We start from the raw sequence: 25,418 nt of genomic DNA, 5'->3' as shown, positions 1-25,418 counted from the left end.
GTGTGGTTAGATAAAGGAGAGTCTTGTCTTTAAAATGGTGTAAAATAGTCATATGTTTGAAAAATTGAAGTTTTGGGATTTTTGAGGAATTTGTAATTTGCGCCACGCCTACCATTGGATATTGGAGCAGGTGTTCCGCTAGTGGAACGTCTAGATGTAAGAGGTTAAAGTTTGCCACTAGCCACCTGGGAGACACACCAAACATGTGGAAGAAGGTGCTCTGGTCAGATGAAACCAAAATCGAACTTTTTGGCAACAATGCAAAACGTTATGTTTAGCGTAAAAGCAACACAGCTCATCACCCTGAACACCCTATCCCCACTGTCAAACATGGTGGTGGCAGCATCATGGTTTGGGCCTGCTTTTCTTCAGCAGGGGCAGGGAAGATGGTTAAAATAAATGGGAAGATGGATGGAGCCAAATACAGGACCATTCTGGAAGAAAACCTGATGGAGTCTGCAAAAGACCTGAGACTGGGACGGAGATTTGTCTTCCAACAAGACAATGATCCAAAACATAAAGCAAAATCTACAATGGAATGGTTCACAAATAAACATATCCAGGTGTTAGAATGGCCAAGTCAAAGTCCAGACCTGAATCCAATCGAGAATCTGTGGAAAGAACTGAAAACTGCTGTTCACAAACGCTCTCCATCCAACCTCACTGAGCTCGAGCTGTTTTGCAAGGAGGAATGGGCAAAAATTTCAGTCTCTCGGTGTGCAAAACTGATAGACATACCCCAAGCGACTTACAGCTGTAATCGCAGCAAAAGGTGGCGCTACAAAGTATTAACTTAAGGGGGCTGAATAATTTTGCACGCCCAATTTTTCTGTTTTTTATTTGTTAAAAAAGTTTGAAATATCCAATCAATTTCATTCCACTTCATGATTGTGTCGCACTTCTTGTTGATTCTTCACAAAAAAATACAGTTTTATATGTTTATGTTTGAAGCCTGAAATGTGGCAAAAGGTCGAAAAGTTCAAGGGGGCCGAATACTTTCACAAGGCACTGTAACTGAAACCTTTACCTACATAACAACATTTACAGTACATGAAAATTATGAAATGAGACTGTATATGACAAAAGTGGAAATTGCGGTCCCACTTTAAACCATCACAATCATTTGAAGTTACTCTTTTTGTCACACCCTGATCTGTTCCACCTGTCCTTGTGCTTGTCCCCACCCCCCTCCAGGTGTCGCTCATCTTCCCCATTATCCCCTGGGTATTTATATTTGTGTTTTCTGTTTGTCTTTGCCAGTTTGTTTTGTTCATTCAAACCTACTAGCGGTTTCCCTTGCTCCTGTCTTTGCTATAGTCCCTGTTTTCTAGTTTCCCGGTTTTTGATCATTCCTGCCTGACTGCTGACCTGTACCTTTGCCTGTTCCTCTACTCTGGATTACCGACCTGACCCTGAGCCCATCTGCTGCTCCGCTGCCTTACACCCTCTCTGGATTATTGACCCCTGCCTGCCTTGACCTGTCAACCCCTCTCCATTCCCATGGATGTTAGTGTGCTGGACGGGCCCTCTATAGGCCGGGTCACCCAGCATACCACCCCCATCAACCTACGAGTGTTGGGGAAACACAGCGAGACGATCTAATTCCTGCTATTTGAGTCTCTGCAGGTTCCTGTGGTATTGGGTTTCTCCTGGCTCCAGCGACACAATCCCTCGATTGACTCGTCTACTGATGCCATCGTGGGCTGGAGCCCGTTCTACCACACTCATTGCCTGAAGTCAGCTCTGCCCGACCCGGGAAGTCTTCCTGTGGGCTTGGAAATTGCCCCGGACCTCTCCACCAGCCCCGGCGGATTACCAGAACCTCCGGGAGGGGTTCAGTAAGTCCCGGGCCACTTCGCTTCCACAGCACCGACCGGTATCCAAGAAGGTCAAGCCAGATGCAGTGGCACGCCGCTGTAACCCCGCAGCTACACCCCCTGAAGCTGAGACTTTTCCCCCCCCGCTCCAAGATCATTATCCCCTCTGCTATTTGTCCTCTTTTGCCACGTACCCTCGGTATACTTCCAACCTTTCCTGTGTCTAGAATTAAAACCATGTCTCACAGCCCTTTGTCTCCTGTTTCCTGGCCCACCCCTCTGCCCTGTCTCATCAACGGCCAACCAGTGTACAGGGTCCGACGTCTCCTGAAGAATCGACCTCGGGGCAGGGGATTCCAGTACCCGGTTGACTTGGAGGGTTATGGCCCAGAGGAGAGGTGCTGGGTCTCCGCTAGGGACATCCTGGACCCAGGCCTCATCTCTGAGTTCCAACGCCGGCATCCCACTCAACCAGGTATGTGCCCAGGTAGGACGCCAGGTGGCATCCCTAGAGAGGGGGGTACTGTCACACCCTGATCTGTTTCACTTGGGCTTGTCTCCACGCCCTCCAGGTGCCGTTCATCTTCCCCATTATCCCCTGGGTACTTATACCTGTGTTTTATGTCTGTGCCAGTTAATTTTGTTCATTCAAACCTTCCTTGCTCCAGTCTTTGCTATAGTCCCTGTTTTGTAGTTTCTCGTTTTTTTACCATTCCTGCCTGCCCTGAGCCTGCCTGCCTACCGGCCTGTACCTTTGCCTCTACTCTTGATTACCGACCTCTTCCTGACCTGACCCTGAGCCCGCCTGCTGTTCCGATGCCTTACACCCTCTCTGGATTATTGACCCCTGACTGCCTTGACCTGTCATTTGCCTGACCATTTAAAGAATAAACTTTCATTTCTTCAACATTGTCTGCGCCTGGATCATTCCTGAAACGTGATACTCTGCTACATCTAAGTGGTGAAAGTGCCAAACTTTCAAACAAATCTACACACAGTATTGTGTTTTGTGTGCTTCTGAAAGCGACTCCAAAATCAGCCATCATGAAAGCATTGTGATTGAAACATACAAGAGCAAATTAAATGTTCTGCTATCTATATCCTCTTCTCTCTTCAAGGTAGCGCTGGTTCATTAGACACTGATCTCTCTCTGCGTTGGATAATTGTGGTCAGTTCCTCATAGTTAGACCGCTGCGGCTTCTGATGAGGAATATTCATATTTTCTCTCAGTAAGACATAAAGACATGTCAAACCAAGGTCAAGAAAATAACTTGAAGTAGCATTTATCTTAATTATGATCATTTGTAGCTCTCATACCTCACGGAATATCCCCCGGTTCTAACTTATTCTGATTTTGTACAGAAATGTTTTTAGCCAAAAAACATTTAGAGTTGTTAGTGCAGTGAGGCAAGGACATATTGTGGGCAGCGTTTTGAACACGGCGAGCTGAAATACTTTGGTCTGACCTTTAAAATTGTCATAATTTCAAGTCAAGCACATGAAAGAGGTACTCGATCAGTTTCCCTCCCTCTCTTGCTCTTGCTCTCTTGCTTTAGCTCTCTCACTATCTCTTGCTCTCTCTCTCTCTCTTGCTCTCCCTCTCTCTTTTGCTCTCCTAATCATCAATAAGGGTTGTATTTACAATGGTGTTTGTTCACTGGTTGTCCTTTTCTTGTGGCAAAAGGTTACAAATCTTGCTGCTGTGATGGCACACTGTGGCATTTCACCCAGTAAATATGGGAGTTTCTCAATATCGGGTTTATTTAAAAAATCTTTGTGGACCTGTGTAATCTGAAGGAAATATGTGTTACTAATATGGTCATACATTTGTCAGGAGGTTAGGAACTGCAGCTCAGGTTCCACCTCATTTTGTGGGCAGTGTGCACATAGCCTGTCTTTTATTGAGAGCCAGGTCTACCTACGGCGACCTTTCTCAATAGCAAGGCTATGCTCACTGAGTCTGTACATAGTCAAAGCTTTCCTTAAGTTTGGGTCAGTCACAGTGGACAGGTATTCTGGTACTGTGTACTCTCTGCTTAGGGTGAAATAGCCTTCTAGTTTGCGCTGTTTTTTGGTTAATTACTTGACACATTGGAAATTATTATTTTTCTTTTCTCAGGATTTGGTTGGGTCTAATTGTGTGGCTGTCCTGGGGCTCTGTGGGGTCTGTTTGTGTTTGTGAACAGAGCCCCAGGACCAGCTTGCTTAGGTGACTCTTCTCCAGGTTCATCTCTCTGTAGGTGTTGGCTTTGTTATGGAAGGTTTGGGAATTGCTTCCTTTTAGGTGGTTGTAGAATTTACCGTCTCTTTGTGGATTTTGATAATTAGAGGGTTATCGGCCTAATTCTGCTCTGCATGCATTATTTGGTGCTTTATGTTGTACACAGGGGATATTTCTGCAGAATTCTGCATGCAGAGTCTCAATTAGGTGTTTTCCCCATTTTGTGAATTCTTGGTTATTTTTCTCTAGCTCGCTCCCTCCCTCTTTCTTGCTCCCTCTTTCTTTCTCTCTCTCTCTTGCTCTCTCTCTTGCTATCCCTCACGAACCCATTGTACTCTCACAGTATTTCTCTCCCTCTTTATAACTCACAGGTACATAGAAGATTGACATAGAAACTGAATTGAAAAGCTACATAGAAACTGAATTGAAAAGCTACATGTGGGTACAAGCAAAGATCAACAGTATGATGTGATCCGCTCAACCTACATGATCTATTGTCCTCTCCATGGTGTGCTCTGTACTAATAATACATAACCCTGAAGGGAATATGTTACGGATATTATAGACTGGATGGGTCCAGCCCTGAATGCTGATTGGTTAAAACCTCATTCCAGTGTGTGTGAGATCAGACTAGAACTGGAGGACCTGAGGTAGAGTTAGGACTGTACAGTACCATACACGTCAGAATAGAACTGAAGGACCTGAGGTAGAGTTAGGACTGTACAGTACCATACACCATCAGACTAGAAACCCAATACACCCAATGTTGTCTTCAGAAAACACGTCACCCGGTACACTGCAGTCGTTTCCCATGTCCATGGTACAGATGCTATTTAAAGCCGAGAACACTGGGCTGGAGTGGTAATACGTTCCACTTGGCGAGAGAGGCAATGGCCACGTTGAAGAATTGAAAGAAAGATGGCTTTTACGTAATTATGATAATTATGTTTGAAGAGGGCTGACAGGGAGGCCAGAGAGATGGAAAGGGAGAAAGGGATGTATAGAAAGAGGGAGAGGGGGAGAGAGAGAACAGGGTATGGTTCAGGATCTGGAACACTGTACAGGCCAAATGGTAATCAGCTGAACATGAACAGCTGAAGAAGCTGCTCGAGTGAAGTAAATGGAATTGATTGTGCTCAGCTCTGCGTGAGGCTTTAGGAATTCATGTTTAGAACATTATCCTGACAAAGCACAATTAAATATTATATAGGGGCTCACGTATACAATATCAGAATTTCACTTTTGGTAGAGAAACAGGAAAGTAAGAAGGCAGAGACTGAAGGAGAGGAAGTTAAAGGGAACCAGAGGGAGACGGAGAGATAGACGGGTAGAGAGAAGTAATGGAGAGAGTAACACAAAGCACACAGACGAGAGAGGGAGAGAGGGAAAGAGGAGGAAAGAGAGAGAGGTTAATGAACTGTTCTTCTAAAGGCGTGTGCGACAGAACTGGAAGGGGATGTATAGAGAGATAAGACATACAGGAAGGAAGGATGATTAGTAAGAGTAGCTATGCCACAACAAGGTGATTAGTAACAGTAGCTATGCCATAACAAGGTGATTAGTAACAGTAGCTATGCCACAACAAGGTGATTAGTAACAGTAGCTATGCCATAACAAGGTGATTAGTAACAGTAGCTATGCCACAACAAGGTGATTAGTAACAGTAGCTGTGCCATAACAAGGTGATTAGTAACAGTAGCTATGCCACAACAAGGTGATTAGTAACAGTAGCTGTGCCACAACAAGGTGATTAGTAACAGTAGCTATGCCACAAAACGGTTATTAGTAACAGTATATCAGCCCAGGGAGATGAAGAGAGACCGCCACTGTCATGGACTGTGTCCCAAATGGCACCATATTCCCTATATAGTGCACTACTTTGTCCAGAGTCTGTTAGTACACTACATAGGGAACAGGGTGCTATTTGGGATGCACATTAGTGACAGAGGGAATAATGAGCTACCCAGACGATGTCTTGATGAGGCTCCTACTTCACTGTGTGGACTGTTACATTATCTCCTGTTTTATGGGACAGGAGAGAGAGATATGGCTAACATATACACACACAGCCATGAGAGCACTCACACACAGGCACTCATGAAGACACGTACTGACACAGGCACACACACGACACACACACACACACACACACACACACACACACACACACACACACACTCTCCCGTTCAGTCTGTACTCAGCGTAGCAGATGGCAGGACTTTAACTAAGAGGGAAAGGTGCAGGGTCTGCGCTTTTCTCTGAGAGAGGCATATGTGACAAGACTGTTGTAACTCCAGTTCTATGAGAGAAGTGGAGCCCCATAGGGGGCAGTATCCTGAATTCCGTATGACTGACGTGCCCAAAGTAAAATGCCTGTTACTCAGACCCAGAAGCTAGGATATGCATATAATTGGATAGATAGATAGAATTGGATAGAAAACCCTCTGAAGTTTCTAAAACTGTTAACATAATGTCTGTGAGTATAACATAACTGATATGGCAGGCAAAAACCCGAGGAGAATCCATCTGAATTGTTTTTTGTTGTTGTTGATCACAGGCCATTTCAATGCAAGCCTGTGGGATATTCAAAAGAATTCCTTCCAGATTGCAGTTCCTATGGCTTCCACTAGATGTCAACAGTCTTTAGAAAGAGTTTCAGGCTTGTTTTTTGAAAAAACGATTGTAGTTGTAGGCTTTCCAAGGTGTCTCTCTTCTTTGGACTTTATATTGTGGTTGGCAACCAACTTTACAGTGCATTACCACAAAGATGGACTGAGCGTGGACCTCAGTTGACCTTTCATTCACCCACGTGGATATATGCCAATAAAAAACAATGAGGAGATAGGAGAGGCAGGACTTGCAATGCGTTGAGTGTCACAAATTGAACCAAGTTCTATCTTAACGCCTGGCCACGCAGACACTCGCTAACACGTGCGACCAGTGGGTGTAATGATTGAATAACATGTATGTGTACATTTATTTTGCAACACTTGCGCAAGTAACGCGAGTGGTGTGGTCAGCATGTCAGGCAGGCACCTCTCCCCCCCCCTCTGGTCTGAGGCAATTTTCTCCACAGGCCTCTCAGTGAATCTGCCGATAAGAGGTGGCATAATAGAAAAGCACAGATTGACATCTCCTCCTCTCGTTCTCCTCAAACTACTGAATTCCCACTGAGAGAGTGGTTTTACTAACTGTCTCAAGTGTCCCTGTAGGGAAGTAGTAGTATTAGTAGTAGTGTTGGTAGTAGTATTAGCAGTAGTGTTAGTAGTAGTGTTTGTAGTGTTAGTAGTAGTAGTGTTAGTGGTGTGTGAGCTTTAATTGCGTGTCTGTGTGTTTGTGTGTGATTACATGCGTTTGTTTGTTTGTGTGTATGTGTGCGTGCGTGTGTGTGCATGCATGCGTGTGTGTGTGTGTGTGTGAGAGAGAGAGAGACTTAGCTAACACAGTGAGTAATTAGATCCTTTCCTCTGTCTTTATGTCTCAGTCAGCCACACCGTAAAAAGACCACAGAGCAGTTTGGCAGGAATAACAAACTCCCTATGTGTCTAAGAGATGGTTTGGGAAGGGGATTGTGTGTGTGTGTGTGTGTGTGTGTGTGTGTGTGTGTGTGTGTAGATGTGAAGTGTTTTATATCATGATACTGAACACACCTCCAGTACTGTGCTATACTTCAGACAAAAATCAAATCAAATTGTATTTGTCACATTGCGCCGAATACAACAGTTGTAGACCTTACAGTGAAATGCTTACTTACAAGCCCTTAAACAACAATGCCGTTTTAAGAAAACACCCCCAAAAAGTACGAGATAAGAGGCACCGGTGTCAAGGTAATAGAGGTAATATGTACATGTAGTGACTACGCATTGATAATAGCAGAGAGTAGCAGCAGCGTTCCGGGGAAGAGCACTGCAAATAGTCTGTGTAGCCATGTGATTAGATGTTCACGAGTCTTATGGCTTGGGAGTAGAAGATATTTAGGAGCCTCTTGGACCTAGACTTGGCCCTCCGGTTTTGCTTGCCGTGCGGTAGGAGAGAGAGAACAGTCTCTGACTAGGGTGGCTGGAGTCTGACAATTTTTAGGGCCTTCCTCTGACACCGCCTGGTATAGAGGTCCTGGGTGGCAGGAAGCTTGGCCCCAGTGATGTACTGGGCCGTACGCTCTACCCTCTGTACTGCGGTCAGAGGCTGAGGAGTTGTCAGACCAGGCAGTGATGCAACTCATCAGGATGCTCTCGATGGTGCAGCTGTAAAACCTTTTGAGGATCTGAGGACCCATGCCAAATCCTTTCAGTCTCCTGAGGGGGAATAGGTTTTGTCGCGCCCTCTTCACGACTGTCTTGGTGTGCTTGGACCATGCTATGATGATGTGGACGCCATGGAGCTCTCATCCTGCTTAACTACGGCCCCGTCCATGAGAATGGGGGCGTGATCGGTCCTCCTTTTCCTGTAGTCCACAATCATCTCCTTTGTATTGATCACATTGAGGGAGAGGTTATTGTCCTTGTACCACACGGTCAGGTCTCTGACCTCCCTATAGGCTCTCTCATCGTTGTCAGTGATCAGGCCTACCACTATTGTGTCATCAGCAAACTTAATGATGGTGTTGGAGTCATGCCTGGCCGTGCAGTCATGAGTGAACAGGGTGTACAGGAGGGGACTGAATCAGCAACCCTGAGGGGCCCCCGTGTTGAGGATCAGTGTGGCGGATGTGTTGCTACCTACCCTTACCACCTGGGGGCGGCCAGTCAGGAAGTCCAGGATTCAGGTGCAGAGGGAGGTGTCTAGTCCCAGGGTCCTTAGCTTAGTGATGAGCTTTGAGGGCACTATGGTGTAAAACACTGAGTTGTAGTCAATGAATAGCATTCTCACATAGGTGTTCCTTTTGTCCAGGTGTGAAATGGCAGTGTGGAGTGCAATAGAGATTGCATCATCTGTGGATCTGTTGGTGCAGTATGCAAATTGGAGTGGGTCTAGGGTTTCTGGGATAATGGTGTTGATGTGAGCCATGGCAAGCCTTTCAAAGCATTTCATGGCTACAGACGTGAGTACTCTGGGTCGATAGTCATTTAGGCAGTTTACCAAGCACTATGGTGGTCTGCTTAAAACATCAAGTTGGTATTACAGACTCGGATAGGGAGAGGTTAAAAATGTCAGTTTAGACACTTGCCAGTTGTGTACTCCGAGCATGCACTGCCCATCCTGGTAATCCGCCTGGCCCTGCGGCCTTGTGAATGTTTACCTGTTTATAGGTCTTACTCACATCGGCTGCAGAGAGCGTGATCACACAATCGTCCAGAACAGCTGATGCTCTCATGCATGTTTCAGTGTTACTTGCCTCGAAGTGAGCATAGAATTTATTTAGCTTGTCTGGTAGGCTTGTGTCATTTGGCATCTCTTGGCTGCGCTTCTCTTTGTAGTCTGTAATAGTTTGCAGACCCTGCCACATCCGACGAGCATCGGAGCCGGTGTAGTACGATTCGATCTTAGTCCTGTCTTGGCGCTTTGCCTGTTTCATGGTTCGTCGTAGGGCATAGCGGGATTTCTAAATGACACCAATAATAAGAAGAGACTTGCTTGGACCAAGAAACCCGAGCAATGGGCATTAGACAGGTGGAAATTTGTCCTTTGGTCTGGAGTCCAAATTGGACATTTTTGGTTCCAACCGCCGTGTCTTTGAGATTCGGTGTGGGTGAACGGATGATTTCTGCATGTGTATTTCCCACCTTAAAGCATGGAGGAGGTGATATGGCTACCACAGTATTCTGCAGCGATACGCCATCCCATCTGGTTTGGGCTCAGTGGGACTATCATTTGTTTTTCAACAGGACAATGACCCAACATACCTCGAGGCTGTGTACACTATTTTACCAAGAAGGGGAGTAATGGAGTGCTGCATCGGATGACCTGGCCTCCACAATCGCCCAACCTCAACCAAATTGAGATGGTTTGGGATGGGTTGGACCGCAGAGTGAAGGAAAAGCAGCCAACAAGTGAGCATATGTGGGAACTCCTTCAAGACTGTTGGAAAAGCATTCCAGGTGAAGCTGGTTGAGAGAATGCCAAGAGTGTGCAAATCTGTCATCAACGCAAAGGGTGGCTACTTTGAAGAATCTCAAACAGAGGGCTCAAAACAGGTGGGGCAAAGAGCACAGGACAGGTGAGTCAAATAATAATAAGTTCCACGGGAGTTCGCCATTATTGCTTTCACCTATCCTGCCTTTAGATCACACTTAACCTGTTAGGGCTAGGGGGCAGTATTGACACATCCGGATAAAAAACGTACCCGATTTAATCTGGTTACTACTCCTGCCCAGTAACTAGAATATGCATATAATTATTGGCTTTGGATAGAAAACACCCTAAAGTTTCTAAAACTGTTTGAATGGTGTCTGTGAGTATAACAGAACTCATATGGCAGGCCAAAACCTGAGAAGATTTCAAGCAGGAAGTGGCCTGTCTGAGAAGTAGTGTTTCATCTTGGCTCTTTTTATTGAAGACACAGGATCTGTGCAATAACGTGACACTTCCTACGGCTTCCATAGGCTCTCAGAGCCCGGGAAAAAGCTGAACGATATCGAGGCAGGCTCTGGCTGAAACACTTTATCGCTTTTGGCAAGTGGCCACTCAGAGTACTATGGGCTTAGGCGCGTGCCCGCATCGACCGAATGCTTTCTTTTCCTTTGTCTGTTTACCTAAACGCAGATTCCCGGTCGGAATATTATCGCTTTTTTATGAGAAAAATGGCATAAAAATTGATTTTATACAGCGGTTGACATGCTTCGAAGTACGGTAATGGAATATTTAGAATTTTTTTGTCACGAATTGCGCCATGCTCGCCACCCTTATTTACCCTTTAGGATAGTGTCTTGAACGCACGAACAAAACGCCGCTATTTGGATATAACGATGGATTATTTTGGACCAAACCAACATTTGTTATTGAAGTAGAAGTCCTGGGAGTGCATTCCTACGAAGACAACAAAGGTAATAACATTTTTCTTATAGTAAATCTGACTTTGGTGAGTGCTAAACTTGCTGGGTGTCTAAATAGATAGCCCTGTGATGCCGGGCTATCTACTGAGAATATTGCAAAATGTGCTTTCACCGAAAAGCTATTTTAAAATCGGACATATCGAGTGCATAGAGGAGTTCTGTATCTATAATTCTTAAAATAATTGTTATGCTTTTTGTGAACGTTTTATCGTGAGTAATTTAGTAAATTCACCGGCAGTGTTCGGTGGGAATGCTAGTCACATGCTAGTCACATGCTAATGTAAAAAGCTGTTTTTTGATATAAATATGAACTTGATTGAACAAAACATGCATGTATTGTATAACATAATGTCCTAGGGTTGTCATCTGATGAAGATCATCAAAGGTTAGTGCTACATTTAGCTGTGGTTTGGGTTTATGTGACATTATATGCTAGCTTGAAAAATGGGTGTCTGATTATTTCTGGCTTGGTACTCTGCTGACATAATCTAATGTTTTGCTTTCGTTGTAAAGCCTTTTTGAAATCGGACAGTGTGGTTAGATTAACGAGAGTCTTATCTTTAAAATGGTGTAAAATAGTCATCTTTTTTAAAATTGAAGTAATAGCATTTCTAAGGTATTTGAATAACGCGCCACAGGATTCAACCTAGCCCATAGAGGTTAAATAAAAACACTATTGAGACTCACCCACGGTTCTGGAATATGATAGAGTCAGGCGCTGGCAGTCTCATCCGAGTGTCTCTCTCCGAAAATGTGGAGGATGTCAGACAGTTTGAAAGTCTAGAAAACATATATTTATCCCTTATATATTTATTATAATAAATTCCATTTAGCAGACACTTTTAAAAAAAAATCCAAAGCGACTTAGTCATACATTTTTTATGAATAAGTGTTCCCGGGAATCGAACTCACTGTCTCGGCGTTGAGCTACAACTGAGCTACATTTTTGGACTCAATTACAGTGAGTATACCAAATATTAGGAACACCTTCCTGATATTGAGTTGCACCCCCCTTTTTGCCCTCAGAACAGGCTCAATTCGTCAAGTCATGGACTCTACAAGGTGTTGAAAGCGTTCCACAGGGATACTGACCCATTTTGATGCCAAACATTCACAAAGTTGTGTCAAGTTGTCTGGATGTCCTTTCAGTGGTGGAACATTCCTGATACACACAGGAAACTGTTGAGTGTAAAAAAAACAGCAGCGTTGCAGTTCTTGACACAAAAAACGGTGTGCCTAGCACCTACTACCATATCCCGTTCAAAGGCACTTAAATATTTTGTCTTGACCATTCACACTCTGAATGGCACACATACACAATCCATGTATGTATTAAAAATCCTTCTTTAACCTGTCTCCTCCCCTTCATCTACACTTATTGAAGTGGATTTAACAGGTGACATCAATAAAGGATCATATCTTTCACCTGGATTCACCTGGTCAGTCTATCATGGAAAGAGTACTTAATGTTTTGTCCACTCAGTATATATTAATGGAGATAGGTTTGCACATCACAGTTTGTAAAAACCACATTTTTATTTTCAGTATGAAGTGAGTTATTATCAACTTTTCCACATTCCACTGATGTTTGGGAAGTGGCATGTCTATCCTCAGTCTTGGAGGGTGTACTGAAACCACCCACCGATGTTGTAACCCATTGTGTTACATCTAAAGTGTGAAGTAGCCTAACCCAGTCTCTACCAAACACAAACACACACATGCCTCAGCATGTTCCGTGAGTGAGAAGGAATGCCTTCACTGCTGTGTCTCCCAGTCTACGGCTTTAATGGTGCGCGCGCGGCGGCGGCGGTGGTGCTGAGGAGAGGAGAGACCAGGAGAGGGCGGGCTGTGTGTGAACATCCCGTGACCGGCCGCCAGTCTCACCGAGCTAGAGCGCCGCTCTTGTGATGCACTGTGGCGGAGACCGACAGGAGAGGAACGGAGGAAAGAACATCCAGGTATAATCCCGGTTTAACGGCTATTACTGTGTCGGAAGTCTCGTTCTCATCGGCGTGGTTTTTGTTCAGTCTACTCTGTATTTTACCGAACCGGGATCTAAACGTTATCGGAGTTTATTGTCGGATTATTATGCTTTGGATATTATCTCATAACTAAGGTCAGTGGTGCTCTCTATTCGAATGCCAACGGGCTCTTGTCATTACTAACGAAGCATTCCAAATCGTTCTAATCGTTCGTTAGGAACGAATAGACTAATATTTGGGTTGGAATGGGGATGTTTGGTAGACATTTTCAACATGCTTGTAGTTTCGGCTGTTGACAGTCTACTGAAACAAGTTGGACGTTGAGAAAGTCGGCATGTTGTCAAATCTACCGATTCAAAAGTAGGTACTGCAATAGGCTATATTATAAATCGACCGGAAACACAAGACCATGAATGATATCGACGCTAAAGCGAATAAGGTCGCTACCTGCTGCAGGGTGGCTTATGGGTATGAAGTGGGGAATTCCGGTCATATCGGCTTGCTCCCCATTCCGCGTTCAAGAAGTCCAGGGTGACAAGCATGGACAAGCCCCCAGAACGGATAGAAGTATGATCACATCGCTCAGCTCGTGGACACTGGCACTTTCCGCTCCCATATCCAATATTAATAATCTGAATAATTAATCCTTATCAAAAACAGAGCGTTAGGGCATTATAAGGGGTATAAGCGACGCTAAATATACGTTTGCTTTCTACAACTCTCGTTCTCACCTTCAAAGTAGTGTTGAAAAATTGATACGGGTGTCAGTGTCTTACGACTGTCAGCGTGCGCCGGGTAATGTAAAATGTCATTGACGGTTCAGAGTAAACACAGTGATTCTAAGTATTACCGGTTTGGTTGGCATAACAACACATATGTCCATGAAACTAAGTTTAGGAATATATATTCCGGTTTGATAGTGTAAGCTAAAACAGACATGAAGTACTGCTTTAACATTTGATATGGGAACATGACCTTCTACGTTCCAATGATAGCCCCAGGCTGCAGACACCTTGTTGGAGACCAGACATTTGCTATTCCCACTTTCCATCTAAAATCGTATTTCTTACATGCACATTTTAACGAAGTAGACGAATTTAGAAAAAAATCTACGAGAAGAACGCGTTGTCTCCATTTCGACATTTTTTTCACAGACATAGTTGTTCATTTGTAGCTATTACATATGATAAAACATAACAAACAACCTGAAAGAATTATATAAATACGTTAGAGTAAAATATTTATTGTCATGTGAGTCTGTAGTTGGAGTGTAAAAATAACGCAGGAAAAGGATGTTTTTTTTTTTGACGTGGTTGAATTCGTTCAGTATGAAATCCAAAATGAGCTGGTGAGCTCTGCTGAGCGTTGAGGGAGGGTGTTGTTGAAGTGCTGGTGGGCTACAGTACGTTTCGTATGACATTTATGAACATGGTGGTGTTTTTGCCGTATGGATTTTGATATAATCAATATCTAACAGTTTTTATATATATCTTTTTTTTTAAGACTAAACGAATTGGCTCTAGTCGTATAATACCCATGGATCAACTCTCTGCATGTTTTATGTTACATCATGCAATTACTTAGATTTTGTTTTACATCGTTTCATGTTTTAAATCATAAATAGGAAGATATGTGACCTAAAGTGTAAAAAAAAGGCTTCGATAAATTCCTGTAAAAAAAAAAAAATGAATGTAAGATATGACAAAATGTTGGTTAAAATTGTCACGTTTTGACCTAACGTTTTTTTTTCCAATAAAGGTTTGCTCAGCACCTTCACCAGTCGTGGTGGAATAAAACACTGCAATTTGATCAGCAAAAGGGGCGACGTGTGTAGTTTATCATTGTGCCACACATTCAATGTGTCGGATTTCCAGTGTTAATAGGCTTAGTGAATACATCAGAATGCAGGGAAACTCCTAATCACGTTTTTTTCAACGTACAGACATATGCCTTAGAAATGGGCGTGACCGCTGTGAAACGTCTCTTTCTCACACCGCAAGGCCTAAAAGCCAGCGGCTATGCTCTCCATTACAATGATCCTTTGAAATACACATAACTGATTCTAGCTATGTTTAATTTTATTGGTACATTTTCAAATCATGATTCAAAATTGGAAAAAATATATATTTCATCCAGCAGTTTTTTTTTCTTCTCACAAAATACATCATATTTTGTTTGAAACGGTAATGTTTTTCATGGATATTATTACACTAATATTAGGCCTATACTTCCTGCAAAAATAAAATATTATAGCCCAATATACAACGAAAACGTTTTGTTATTCAATCATTTCAATAAAATAAATAGACCCTATTCGAGAAGAAAATTTGAATGAAATGTCTGAGTGGTTTTTGCGGTCGTGTAAACCATACTGATTCTCTGCCATGGTTATCTGTGGTGGTGGGATTTAGCGGTAGTGGCTGCAGGGCGCACGGCTGGGGTTGGTGCGAGGTATAATTTGGCTGTCCTGCTTTCTGGGCGCTGGTTGGCAGACGATTAACTGCTCTGACAAATCAACCGAAAACGGCCAAAGGGTTCTCAATGTAACGTTAATCCGTATGGGCGGGAGAGGGAACACAATATTTGTCACATAATACTACTCGCAATATTATTGAGGATGCTCTTTTATTTAATTTAATTCTGTCGTTTCTATATGGATAAAACAAAACACAATTGTTTCGATGTTCTTTTTCTTGTCGGATGATTATAAGATACTTTCGGCAGATAAAAAAAAAAATGTTAGACTATTATATTGTTTTTGTTGAGTTCGTCACAATCACACGCAATTTAATGCAGATCAAAGCAACAACAACAACAACAAGATGTAAAGGCGTGATTAAAGATACAAGAGGGAGGAAAAATGATCTCTGGTTTTATCAATTCGGTCATGCCTTTCTAAATAAAACGAGGTCCAACAGCTCACAGTGATTGTATGTTTCTGAGAAAGGTGCTGCAATTTACTCTGACTGACCCTGTATAGGCCTGTGTGGTGAGAATGTGTTTGTGTGTATGCGCGAGCGTGCGTGCGTGTTGATGTGTGTGCATGTGTGTAAAAACTGTGCAAGGACAGATTACACATTGGTGTCAAATGACAGAAACAAAAATCAGGGTGAAAGAGATTAACCTATAATAAATATAAAGCAACAGTAAAAAAAAAAAAACATAGACCTACATATCAAACAAGCATAATAATAATAACACAATGTCCATTTATAATAATGACATTTTTTAGTTCTACTGTTGTGGAATGAAAGGAATGTGTATTATACACTGGGGGTACAAAACATAAAATCCACTTCAATCAGTGTAGCTGAAAGGGAGGAGACAGGTTAAAAAATGATTTTTAAGCTTCGAGACAATTGAGATGTGGATTGTGTATGTGTGCCATTCAGGGGGTGAATGGTCAAGACAAAATATTTAAGTGCCTTTGTACTGGGTATGGTAGTAGGTGCCAGGCACACACTTTTTTTGTGTGTCAAGAACTGCAATGCTCCTGGATTTTTCATGCTCAACAGTTTCCAGTGTGTATCAGGAATGGTCCACAACCCAAAGGACATCCAGCCAACTTGACACAACTGTGGGAAGCATTGGAGTCAACATGAGCCAGCATCCCTGTGGAATGGTGTCAAAACACCTTGTAGAGTCCATGTCCTGATGAATTTAACCTGTTCTGATGGCAAAAAGAGGTGGGGTGCAACTCAATATTAGGAAGGTGTTCTGAATGTTTTGTAGGGTGTATACTGGGTCTATCCCCAGACGTTGCGACGGAGTATCCTGGGTCTATCCCCAGACGTTGCTACGAAGTATACTGGGTCTATCCCCAGACGTTGCTAAGAAGTATACTGGGTCTATCCCCAGACGTTGCTACGGAGTATACTGGGTCTATCCCCAGACGTTGCTACGAAGTATACTGGGTCTATCCCCAGACTTTGCTACGGAGTATACTGGGTCTATCCCCCAGACTTTGCTACAGTGTATACTGGGTCTATCCCCAGACGTTGCTACGGAGTATACTGGGTCTATCCCCATACGTTGCTATGGAGTATTCTGGGTCTATCCCCAGACGTTGCTATGGAGTATACTGGGTCTATCCCCAGACGTTGCTATGAAGTATACTGGGTCTATCCCCATACGTTGCTACGGAGTATACTGGGTCTATCCCCAGACGTTGCTACGGGGTATACTGGGTCTATCCCCAGACGTTGCTACGGAGTATACTGGGTCTATCCCCATACGTTGCTACGGAGTATACTGGGTCTATCCCCAGACGTTGCTACGGAGTATACTGGGTCTATCCCCAGACGTTGCTACGGAGTATACTGGGTCTATCCCCAGACGTTGCTACGGAGTATACTGGGTCTATCCCCAGACGTTGCTACGGAGTGATCAAATTCAAGAGCAGGGTTATGAAATTATTAGGTATATTAGCAGCATTATTATTATGACTGTATATTTACGTAGACAGGCATTAGTTGTAGCAGTATGTTTCTGTAGCAGTATGTTTCTTTAGCAGTATGTTTGTGTAGCAGTATGCTTGGTAGCAGATATGGCTTATTACTGGTGAGTGTGTGTGTGTGTGTGTTTTTCTGCAGAGTGATGTAATGCAGGATAAGGATTATTTTAATTAGATAAATGAAGATAAAGATAAGCTGCTGATTTAAAAAAAATAGATTTTCTCTGTAGTGTGAGGACTGGTACCTACAGATATACAATGCGTGCGTGTGTGTGTGTGTGTCTGGGTGTCTGTGTGTCTAGGTGTGTGTGTGTGTGTGTGTCTGTGTGTGTGTGTGTCTGTGTGTGTGTGTGTCTGGGTGTGTGTGTGTCTGGGTGTGTGTCTAGGTGTGTGTGTGTGTCTAGGTGTGTGTCTAGGTGTGTGTGTGTGTCTAGGTGTGTGTGTCTAGGTGTGTGTGTGTGTGTCTAGGTGTATGTCTAGGTGTGTGTGTGTGTCTAGGTGTGTGTCTGTGTGTGTGTCTGGGTGTGTGTGTGTCTGGGTGTGTGTCTAGGTGTGTGTGTGTGTGTCTGTGTGTGTGTCTGGGTGTGCGTGTGTCTGGGTGTGTGTCTAGGTGTGCGTGTGTCTGGGTGTGTGTCTAGGTGTGTGTGTGTGTGTCTGTGTGTGTGTCTGGGTGTGCGTGTGTCTGGGTGTGTGTCTAGGTGTGTGTGTGTGTCTAGGTGTGTGTCTAGGTGTGTGTGTGTGTCTAGGTGTGTGTGTCTGGGTGTGTGTGTGTGTGTGTGTGTGTGTCTAGGTGTGTGTGTGTGTTTGTGTGTGTCGCTGTGTGTAGGAGTGCAGTGATGTAAAGCCAGAAAGGGAGTGTTATTAATCATTTAAAATGCTAGATAAATCAAACAGGGCTTTTCTGGGATGCAGGCCTTGGTTGACCACATAGTGTTGGTTGCATCGTAGCAGTCTGTCCGTTTGTGTGCGCTTGTCTGTAAGTGTGTGTAGTAGTAGCTAGCAGTGTCTGTCTGTCTGTCTGTCTGTCTGTCTGTCTGTCTGTCTGTCTGTCTGTCTGTCTGTCTGTCTGTCTGTCTGTCTGTCTGTCTGTCTGTCTGTCTGTCTGTCTGTCTGTCTCAGTGTGTGTGTGTCTCAGTGTGTGTGTGTCTCAGTGTGTGTGTCTGTCGCAGTGTGTGTGTGTCTGTCGCAGTGTGTCTGTCTGTGTCTGACTCTGTGTCTGTCTGTCTCAGTGTGTCTGTCTCAGTGTGAGTGTGTGTCTGTCTCAGTGTCCCTGTCCCAGTGTCCATCTGTCTGTCTCAGTGTCCGTCTGTCTGTCTCAGTGTCCGTCTGTCTGTCTCAGTGTCCGTCTGTCTGTCTCAGTGTCCGTGTGTCTGTCTCAGTGTGTGTGTGTGTCTGACTCTGTGTCTGTCTGTCTGTCTGTCTGTCTGTCTGTCTGTCTGTCTGTCTGTCTGTCTGTCTGTCTGTCTGTCTGTCTGTCTGTCTGTCTGTCTGTCTGTCTGTCTGTCTGTCTCAGTGTGAGTGTGTGTCTGTCTCAGTGTCCCTGTCCCAGTGTCCATCTGTCTGTCTCAGTGTCCGTCTGTCTGTCTCAGTGTCCGTCTGTCTGTCTCAGTGTCCGTCTGTCTGTCTTAGTGTGTCTGTCTGTCTGTCTGTCTGTCTGTCTGTCTGTCTGTCTGTCTGTCTGTCTGTCTGTCTGTCTGTCTGTCTGTCTCAGTGTGTCTGTCTCAGTGTGTCTGTCTGTCTGTCTGTCTCAGTCTGTCTGTCTGTCTGTCTGTCTGTCTGTCTGTCTGTCTGTCTGTCTGTCTGTCTGTCTGTCTGTCTGTCTGTCTGTCTCTCAATGTGTCTGTCTCTGTCTGTCTGTCTCAGTCTGTCTGTGTCTGTCTGTCTCAGTCTGTCTGTCTGTCTGTCTGTCTGTCTGTCTGTCTGTCTGTCTGTCTGTCTGTCTGTCTGTCTGTCTGTCTGTCTGTCTGTCTGTCTGTCTGTCTGTCTCAGTGTGAGTGTGTGTCTGTCTCAGTGTCCCTGTCCCAGTGTCCATCTGTCTGTCTCAGTGTCCGTCTGTCTGTCTCAGTGTCCGTCTGTCTGTCTCAGTGTCCGTCTGTCTGTCTTAGTGTGTCTGTCTGTCTGTCTGTCTGTCTGTCTGTCTGTCTGTCTGTCTGTCTGTCTGTCTGTCTGTCTGTCTGTCTCAGTGTGTCTGTCTGTCTGTCTGTCTCAGTCTGTCTGTCTGTCTGTCTGTCTGTCTGTCTGTCTGTCTGTCTGTCTGTCTGTCTGTCTGTCTGTCTGTCTGTCTGTCTCTCAATGTGTCTGTCTCTGTCTGTCTGTCTCAGTCTGTCTGTGTCTGTCTGTCTCAGTCTGTCTGTCTGTCTGTCTGTCTGTCTGTCTGTCTGTCTGTCTGTCTGTCTGTCTGTCTGTCTGTCTGTCTGTCTGTCTGTCTGTCTGTCTGTCTGTCTGTCTGTCTGTCTGTCTGTCTCAGTGTGTCTGTCTGTCTCAGTGTCTGTCTGTCTCAGTGTCCGTCTGTCTGTCTGTCTGTCTCAGTGTCCGTCTGTCTGTCTCAGTGTCCGTCCGTCTGTCTCAGTGTCCGTCTGTCTGTCTCAGTGTCCGTCTGTCTCAGTGTCTGTCTGTCTCAGTGTCTGTCTGTCAGTGTGAGTGTGTCTGCCTCAGTGTCCGTCTGTCTGTCTCAGTGTCCGTCCGTCTGTCTCAGTGTCCGTCCGTCTGTCTCAGTGTCCGTCCGTCTGTCTCAGTGTCCGTCCGTCTGTCTCAGTGTCCGTCCGTCTGTCTCAGTGTCCGTCTGTCTCAGTGTCCGTCTGTCTCAGTGTCCGTCCGTCTGTCTCAGTGTCCCGTCTGTCTCAGTGTCCCGTCTGTCTCAGTGTCCCGTCTGTCTCAGTGTCCCATCTGTCTGTCTCAGTGTGTGTCTGTCTCAGTGTGTGTGTGTGTGTCTGTCTCAGTGTGTGTGTGTGTGTGTGTGTCTCAGTGTGTGTGTGTGTGTGTCTGTCTCAGTGTGTGTGTGTGTGTCTGTCTCAGTGTGTGTGTGTGTCTGTCTCAGTGTGTGTGTGTGTCTGTCTCAGTGTGTGTGTGTGTCTGTCTCAGTGTGTGTGTGTCTCTGTCTCAGTGTGTGTGTGTCTCTGTCTCAGTGTGTGTGTGTCTCTGTCTCAGTGTGTGTGTGTCTCTGTCTCAGTGTGTGTGTGTCTCTGTCTCAGTGTGTGTGTCTCTGTCTCAGTGTGTGTGTGTGTCTGTCTCAGTGTGTGTGTGTGTCTGTCTCAGTGTGTGTGTGTGTCTGTCTCAGTGTGTGTCTGTCTCAGTGTGTCTCAGTGTGTGTGTGTCTATCGCAGTGTGTGTGTGTGTCTGTCTCTGTCTGTCTGTCTGTCTGTCTGTCTGTCTGTCTGTCTGTCTGTCTGTCTGTCTGTCTGTCTGTCTGTCTGTCTGTCTGTCTGTCTGTCTGTCTGTCTGTCTGTCTGTCTGTCTGTCTGTCTGTCTGTCTGTCTGTCTGTCTGGAGCTGGTAGAATATACAGTCTATAGATCATTGTTCTCTTTTAGATCTTAACTGTAACAGGTGTAAACAACATGGTGGGGGGCTTGGCTTACACCCAGTCAATGCTTTAGCATTAGTGATTTATTTTGGCTGTTTGGCTGGGTGCCTGTGTGCCTGTTTGGCTGGGTGGCAGTGTGCCTGTGTGGCTGTGTGCCTATTTGGCTGTGTGGCTGTGTACATGTTTGGCTGTGTGGCTATGTGCCTGTTTGGCTGTGTGCCTGTTTGGCTATGTGGCTGTGTGCATGTTTGGCTGTGTGGCTATGTGCCTGTTTGGCTGTGTGCCTGTTTGGCTGTGTGGCTGTGTGCATGTTTGGCTGTGTGCATGTTTGGCCGTGTGCCTGTTTGGCTGTGTGCCTGTTTGGCTGTGCGCCTGTTTGGCTGGGCGCCTGTTTGGCTGGGCGCCTGTTTGGCTGGGTGCCTGTGTGCTTGTTTGGCTGTGTGGCTGTGTGCCTGTGTGCCTGTGTGGCTGTGTGCCTGTTTGGCTGTGTGCCTGTGTGGCTGTGTGCCTGTGTGGCTGTGTGCCTGTTTGGCTGTGTGCCTGTGTGGCTGTGTGGCTGTGTGCCTGTTTGGCTGTGTGGCAAATTTGAATATGTGTATTATTGGGTTTGTATGTTTTTGTTCAAATACTAGACAAATAAAAAATGACTACAGAAAAAATGACTACAGAAAAACTACATTTACTTTTATTTTCTTCCCCTCCCTTCTTCCCTCCATTCCTGGTTCCTTCCCTTCTTCCCTCCATTCCTGGTTCCTTCCCTTCTTCCCTCCATTCCTGGTTCCTTCCCTTCTTCCCTCCATTCCTGGTTCCTTCCCTTCTTCCCTCCATTCCTGGTTCCTTCCCTTCTTCCCTCCATTCCTGGTTCCTTTCCTTCTTTCCTCCATTCCTGGTTCCTTTCCTTCTTTCCTCCATTCCTGGTTCCTTCTCTTCTTCCCTTCATTCCTGGTTCCTTTCCTTCTTCCCTCCATTCCTGGTTCCTTTCCTTCTTCCCTCCATTCTTGGTTCCTTTCCTTCTTCCCTCCATTCCTGGTTCCTTTCCTTCTTCCCTCCGTTCTTGGTTCCTTTCCTTCTTCCCTCCATTCCTGGTTGCTTCTCTTATTTCTCAGTGTAATGGCTGATGTTGGACACAAGATTGTCTGTGTCTGTACAAGTAGAAAAATCATCCACCTCCTCTCTCTCTCTCTCCCTCCCTCCTTTCCTTTGCTCATAACTGAAACTACATTTTACAGGTGAGAACAATTTAATGGGAACCTTGCTTTCCTCCTAGAAACAGTGTCCTAGAGACTGTCCACCTAGAGACTATCCTAATAAAGTCTGTGTCTTCCTAGAGACTGTGTCCTCCTAGAGACTGTCCTAATAGAGGCCGTGTCCTTCTAGAGACCATTTCCTCCTAGAGACTGTCCTAATAGAGACCGTGTCCTCCTAGAGACTGTCCTAATAGAGGCCGTGTCCTTCTAGAGTCTGTGTCCTCCTAGAGACTGTCCTAACAGAGGCCGTGTCCTTCTAGAGACCATTTCCTCCTAGAGACTGTCCTAATAGAGACTATGTCCTCCTAGAGACTGCCCTAATAGTGTCTTCCTAGAGACCGTGTCCTCCTAGAGACTGTGTCCTCCTAGAGACTGTCCTAAGAGACTGTGGTCCTCCTAGAGACCGTGTCCTCCTAGAGACCGTGTCCTCCTAGAGACCGTGTCCTCCTAGAGACCGTGTCCTCCTAGAGACCGTGTCCTCCTAGAGACTGTGTCCTCCTAGAGACTGTGTCCTCCTAGAGACTGTGTCCTCCTAGAGACTGCCCTAATAGAGACCTTGTCCTCCTAGAGACTGTGTCCTCCTAGAGACTGTGTCCTCCTAGAGACTGTGTCCTCCTAGAGACTGTGTCCTCCTAGAGACTGTCCTAATAGAGACTGTGTCCTCCTAGAGACTGTGTCCTCCTAGAGACTGCCCTAATAGAGACCTTGTCCTCCTAGAGACTGTGTCCTCCTAGAGACTGTGTCCTCCTAGAGACTGTGTCCTCCTAGAGACTGTCCTAATAGAGACTGTGTCCTCCTAGAGACTGTCCTAAGAGACTGTGGTCCTCCTAGAGACTGTTGTCCTCCTAGAGACTGTTGTCCTCCTAGAGACTGTTGTCCTCCTAGAGAATGTGTCCTCCTAGAGAATGTGTCCTCCTAGAGACTGTGTCCTCCTAGAGACTGTGTCCTCCTAGAGACTGTGTCCTCCTAGAGACCGTGTCCTCCTAGAGACCGTGTCCTCCTAGAGACCGTGTCCTCCTAGAGACCGTGTCCTCCTAGAGACTGTCCTAATAGAGACTGTGTCCTCCTAGAGACTGTCCAAAGAGACTGTGTCCTCCTAGAGACTGTGTCCTCCTAGAGACTGTGTCCTCCTAGAGACTGTGTCCTCCTAGAGACTGCCCTAATAGAGACCTTGTCCTCCTAGAGACTGTCCTAATAGAGACTGTGTCCTCCTAGAGACTGTGTCCTCCTAGAGACTGTGTCCTCCTAGAGACTGTGTCCTCCTAGAGACTGTGTCCTCCTAGAGACTGTCCTAATAGAGACTGTGTCCTCCTAGAGACTGTCCTAAGAGACTGTGGTCCTCCTAGAGACTGTGGTCCTCCTAGAGACTGTTGTCCTCCTAGAGACTGTTGTCCTCCTAGAGACTGTGTCCTCCTAGAGACTGTGTCCACATAGAGACTTTGTCCTCCTAGAGACTGTCCAAATAGAGGCCGTATCCTCCTAGAGACTGTGGTCCTCCTAGAGACTGTGTCCTCCTAGAGACTGTCCTAATAGAGACTGTGTCCTCCTAGAGACTGTCTTAATAGAGACTGTCCTCCTAGAGACTGTGTCCTCCTAGAGACTGTGTCCTCCTAGAGACTGTCCTAATAGAGACTGTGTCCTCCTAGAGACTGTGTCCTCCTAGAGACTGTGTCCTCAAAGAGACTGTGTCCTCCTAGAGACTGTCCTAATAGAGACTGTGTCCTCCTAGAGACTGTGTCCTCCTAGAGACTGTGTCCTCCTAGAGACTGTGTCCTCCTAGAGACTGTGTCCTCCTAGAGACTGTGTCCTCCTAGAGACTGTGTCCTCCTAGAGACTGTGTCCTCCTAGAGTCTGTGTCCTCCTAGAGACTGCCCTAATAGAGACCTTGTCCTCCTAGAGACTGTGTCCTCCTAGAGACTGTCCTCCTAGAGACTGTCCTCCTAGAGACTGTCCTCCTAGAGACTGTGTCCTCCTAGAGACTGTGTCCTCCAAGAGACTGTGTCCTCCAAGAGACTGTCCTAATAGAGACTGTGTCCTCCTAGAGACTGTCCTAAGAGACTGTGGTCCTCCTAGAGACTGTGTCCTCCTAGAGACTGTCCTAATAGAGACTGTGTCCTCCTAGAGACTGTTGTCCTCCTAGAGACTGTTGTCCTAATAGAGACGGTGTCCTCCTAGAGACGGTGTCCTCCTAGAGACTGTCCTAATAGAGACTGTGTCCTCCTAGAGACTGTCCTAAGAGACTGTGTCCTCCTAGAGACTGTTGTCCTCCTAGAGACTGTTGTCCTAATAGAGACTGTGTCCTCCTAGAGACTGTCCTAAGAGACTGTGTCCTCCTAGAGACTGTCCTAATAGAGACTGTGTCCTCCTAGAGACTGTCCTAAGAGACTGTGGTCCTCCTAGAGACTGTGTCCTCCTAGAGACTGTGTCCTCCTAGAGACTGTCCTAATAGAGACTGTGTCCTCCTAGAGACTGTGGTCCTCCTAGAGACTGTGGTCCTCCTAGAGACTGTGGTCCTCCTAGAGACTGTGTCCTCCTAGAGACTGTGTCCTCCTAGAGACTGTGTCCTCCTAGAGACTGTCCTAATAGAGACTGTGTCCTCCTAGAGACTGTCCTAAGAGACTGTGGTCCTCCTAGAGACTGTGTCCTCCTAGAGACTGTGTCCTCCTAGAGACTGTGTCCTCCTAGAGACTGTGTCTTCCTAGAGACTGTGTCCTCCTAGAGACCGTGTCCTCCTAGAGATCGTGTCCTCCTAGAGACCGTGTCCTCCTAGAGATCGTGTCCTCCTAGAGACCGTGTCCTCCTAGAGACCGTGTCCTCCTAGAGACTGTCCTACTAGAGACTGTGTCCTCCTAGAGACTGTGTCCTCCTAGAGACTGTGTCCTCCTAGAGACTGTGTCCTCCTAGAGACTGTCCTAATAGAGACTGTGTCCTCCTAGAGACTGTCCTAAGAGACTGTGGTCCTCCTAGAGACTGTGGTCCTCCTAGAGACTGTGTCCTCCTAGAGACTGTGTCCTCCTAGAGACTGTGTCCTCCTAGAGACTGTGTCCTCCTAGAGACTGTGTCCTCCTAGAGACTGTGTCCTCCTAGAGACCGTGTCCTAATAGAGACTGTCCTAATAGAGACCGTGTCCTCCTAGAGACTGTGTCCTCCTAGAGACTGTCCTAATAGAGACTGTGTCCTCCTA

At 45.6% G+C, this 25,418-nt stretch overlaps 1 protein-coding gene across 4 annotated transcripts in view; it reads left to right on the top strand.

Moving 5' to 3' along the window:
• Positions 1–12,825: 12,825 nt before the first annotated feature.
• LOC106611370 (neurexin-3a) overlaps positions 12,826–25,418 on the top strand; it is an 825,193-nt gene continuing 812,600 nt past the window's right edge. For 2 of the 4 annotated variants that reach the window (XM_045723683.1, XM_045723681.1), the window contains exon 1: positions 12,826–12,988. The gene's annotated coding sequence lies outside the window, so the exon portion shown is untranslated. Of the gene's footprint in view, positions 13,147–25,418 lie in introns of all 4 variants that reach the window. The other 2 variants (XM_045723682.1, XM_045723684.1) reach the window with 2 other exon arrangements.

Source organism: Salmo salar, chromosome ssa09 (genome assembly GCF_905237065.1).
Source record: "Salmo salar chromosome ssa09, Ssal_v3.1, whole genome shotgun sequence".
Taxonomy (NCBI): Eukaryota; Metazoa; Chordata; class Actinopteri; order Salmoniformes; family Salmonidae; genus Salmo; species Salmo salar.
This window is presented reverse-complemented; position numbering and strand designations above follow the sequence as displayed.